The sequence below is a fragment of the Nicotiana attenuata genome, unplaced genomic scaffold (assembly GCF_001879085.1).
Source record: "Nicotiana attenuata strain UT unplaced genomic scaffold, NIATTr2, whole genome shotgun sequence".
In the NCBI taxonomy this organism is placed as follows: Eukaryota; Viridiplantae; Streptophyta; class Magnoliopsida; order Solanales; family Solanaceae; genus Nicotiana; species Nicotiana attenuata.
In genome coordinates, this window is record NW_017671781.1 from 167,122 (window position 1) to 171,210 (window position 4,089).

General features: G+C 38.6%; 1 pseudogene; it reads right to left on the bottom strand.

The window, feature by feature from the left end:
• Nucleotides 1–2,449: 2,449 nt before the first annotated feature.
• Nucleotides 2,450–2,835, bottom strand: LOC109210184 (annotated as a pseudogene).
• Between the last annotated feature and the right edge of the window lie 1,254 nt (nucleotides 2,836–4,089).

Consider the following 4,089-nt stretch of genomic DNA (forward strand, 5'->3'; position numbering starts at 1 on the left):
AGTTTGATAATAGTAGTTTATAATTGAAAAACCCAAAAATGTTGGAAGTGACATTTAGAACAATTACACGACTCTAGTCTAGATAGATACCCAGCTCCAATTTCTAGCTCTCTGAGGAATTCGATCACGGCCCTCATATCAGGTAAGAGCTATTGCGACCCTCTCTTCTTACTTTATAGTAGTATGGAGTTTGCAGCGATTAACTTTTTGGCGCCGTTGCCGGGGAGCTAACGGTTTTGGCTATCTATTTAGTTAGTTTTGTGTGTTGTTCTTCTTTCCTTCCTTATTACTAATTTGTGTGTGTGATTACTACAGGTACCCAATGGCTTTAAATGCGAACGACCCTCTTGGAAACGTGCTTGCGGGGAGGAGGTAGATGAAATTGGAGAGGATGAGGTGCCTCTTGTACCTCCCAGACCAAGACGAGGCCGCCAGGCCAATGCTAATGACAATGTTCCAGACCCTCCTCCGCCACCTCCAAGAGTGGTTCCCAGAGTGCTACCAAATCAAGGGTACGCAAGTGCTATAGTCCCTCCCAGAATCCGGGCAGCCAATTTTCAGATAACCATAAGGCCCCATGAAATCGATTCTCCATACATCAAACACTTCTACCTCCTGAATTGGGTTCATAGGCATCTCATGTCGGCGGGAAATATTCCGGTTCATTGTCATTCATCACAACCCTTTTCCCAAAAGTGTGCAACTTTGAACAATGTCGGCCAGTAGAAGCCCGACTCCAACACTTTTTCCGTGTTAGTACTCCTTCGAAATGGCCACCATATGGTGACGCGTGACACGCCTGCAAAATGAAGATTGGTCTATCTTGGGGATACATCTCTGGATCATGTTGTCAACATAAATCCTGAACAGATAAGGTTCCTCCCAATATACATGCGACAATCCTGAAAGAACTTTTTCTTTTGAATAGAGGAAAGGTCATAGGGAACAATACCGCTCGCCAAGTAGTTTGCAATATGTACATACCATGGAGCTACCTCAAGACTCGTGGCTAATAGTTGTTCATCCGGGAAAGTCTCCGCAATCTCTTCCACCTCGACCTTCTTCTCGGCTCTTCCAGCCTAGACAAGTGATCAGCCACTTGGTTCTCCGTTCCTTTCGGTCACAAATTTCCAAGTCAAATTCTTGCAGCAGTAGCACCCATCGAGTTAGGCGCGGCTTTGATTCCTTCTTCTCGATTAAGTACCTGAGAGCAGCACGGTCAGTATAAACAATTACCTTTGAGCCTATCAGGTATGCCCTGAATTTTTCAAATGCGAACACCACTGCTAGCATCTCCTTTTTGGTCACTGTGTATTTTTGTTGGGCACCACTCAGAGTTCTACTTGCGTAGTATATTAGATGCATGACTTTGTCTTTTCGCTGCCCAAGAACTGCTCCCACAGCATAGTAGCTCGCATCACACATCAGCTCAAATGGTTGCTCCCAGTCAGGTGCAACTATGATAGGTGCTGTTACCAACCTCTATTTCAATTCCTCAAAAGATACCCTGCAGTCATCAGAAAACACAAAAGGGTGATCTTTTTCAAGCAATTTACACAAAGGGTTAGCAATTTTGGAAAAACCTTTTATAAATCTCCAATGGAAACCGGCATGTCCGAGGAAACTTCACTACAAGAAAATTGCTGATTACATGGGGATTTTCCAAGGGATAAGATACGAAAATCCGCAGGTACTTTGATTTTCTGCGGAATTTCCTACCAAAATAAATCCGTTGGAAAAACCTCCGTAGGTAATTATTACCTGGGAATTAAAATATCCCCAGGTAAATTACCTGGGGATTTTGTATCGCCATGTAACTTACTTGCGGATTTATCAGCGAAACATCTCAAAAAATTCGCAATAATATTTTGGTAAAAATTCGTAAACAAGGGATTTTTCTTGGGAATTTTTGTAGGAAGAAATCCGCATGTAATTCCCCATGAAAATCCTTAAGTAAAATCCGCAGGAACACATTTTCGCAAGAAAATTCACATGAAAATGTTGCATGTAAAACCCCAGCAAAGTTCCCAAATAATAATTCGTAGGTAAATCACCATGTAAGATTTCCAATGAAACAAAAGAAATATTTGAAATCCCCAAGAAAATCCATAAGTGATATTTTCGTAGGAAAATTCATATGTAATATTGGTAAGAAAATCCCTATGTAATTGTTTTTTATAAGAAAATTACCATATAAAATTGACGCGTTCGAAAATATTTTCCCATTAAAATTTGCAAGTAATCTATGCATTTTCAAGATGTTTTTAATTTATTCTAGCTTATATTCTTACAATTCAACTATATTATCACAATCATAATCATTCAACACACATCTAATATAATTATAACAAAAGGAAAACATAATTCATAACGTTAATGTAATATCATATAATCCTTAAACAAAAACCAAAATATCTCAAATATGAAACTTAATAGTCTAATGAACATCTCAATCATGATTATAGTCACTTTCATTCGCGTTACCAGGGTGAGAACCACTTTCATTCACATTATCAGAGTCATCGTCACTTTCGTTCTCAGATCCTTGATTGTCTTCTTGAGATGATAACTCATCTGAAGATGATGCATTGAAATTCACATACTTCTTCAATAAGTCTAATTCTTTCCTCATCTTTTTATTGTTGCGCCGCTCTTCTTGCAACTGAGCATATAAGTGTGCATTGGAAGCATGCACCTGAGATTTAATTAGCTCATCAATTTCTCCTTGTAAAGTAGATGTTGAATGCTTAAATACTTTAACAGATCGACCCAAAGAACCAAGTCCTGCAACCCTTCCTTTTTCTTTCCACCAACAGATTGCACCCAAATATCCATTTCACTTAATTGGCTTGCTGAATTAGTGTCTCCTACCTCAGTTGATGCACTTTGAGAAGCTGACAGTTCTTGTTTCTTTTTTTCAAAATTTTTCTGCACCAAAATAAGTTATTTGAGATATTATATAGTGCCAATAGAACATCGTTCTCAAGAGAAAAAACTTAATAAGGACAAGAATTAACTATTGTTCTCAAGAGAAAAAATATATAACACAAGCCCAAAAATGGTGAACCAACTGCTCAAATATAAGGAGTCAAGAACAGAAGCTGAATCTTGGCAAAGNTAAATGAACAACAGTTTAATTAAGGAAACAAATCAGTAATAATCAGCGAAATACAAACAAGGCAAGGAAAAATTAATTAAGGCAAGCAATCCAGTCAAATCGAATAGAGAGGTAAGAATCAAGAGTTAAATGGAAGGTGTCCAAATTAAACCAGGAAATAAGGGATTCGGAGTAATCAAGGGTTCGGAAAGTCATAAAAGAGGCATCATGCTTAGCATATAAAATAAGGTAGAACATGAATAGTCAGGATTTCACATAGCTTTAACAAAACATATAGTTAAACGATACTGATTCAATGAGAAAGATCAAGCATATAGAATCAGTGAAAGCGTTGAACTAAGCAATTCAGTAGAAGCATATTAGGACAAGAAAATCAGGAGAAATCACAAGAACCCAAAGCAAGAGCACAATCAAATGTACCAATATCCAGAAACAAAACGAAGAACCCCCAAAATTAATGTTTTCAGCACAAACGGACTAAGGTTGTAGCAGGCTCACAAAAATCTGTCAAAATATATGAGAAACAGAAGATTAAACACAGAAAATCATTAAACAATTTTTAAAAAGAAATTCCAGAAACCCTAGTTTTAGGAAAAGATGAAAATCACTTGAAAATCGTACGAGTCTTGTAAAGAATCTTAAGGCTGTTGTAAAAACTCACATGAAACAAACCCAAATCATCTTATTTCTGCACAGATCTAAGAGGTTTTAGAAAAGAAATTAGGGTTTCAAAGAGAACCATACAGAGATGAAGAAACCTGCTTAGAAAACCATAGATCGTAGCTAATATAGGACGATCTCACTCGAAATCACACCGGAATGGCCTGAAACAGGTGAGAGAGGAGTCATAGATGCAAGTCAATTAGCCCTGGTCCCTTGAGGGCCCTGCAGGTGGCAAGAATGACATGAGAGGGGCCATTGGAGGCCCGGAGGGGGGGGGGGGGGGGGTTGAGTGGTAGAGGGTCACCGGG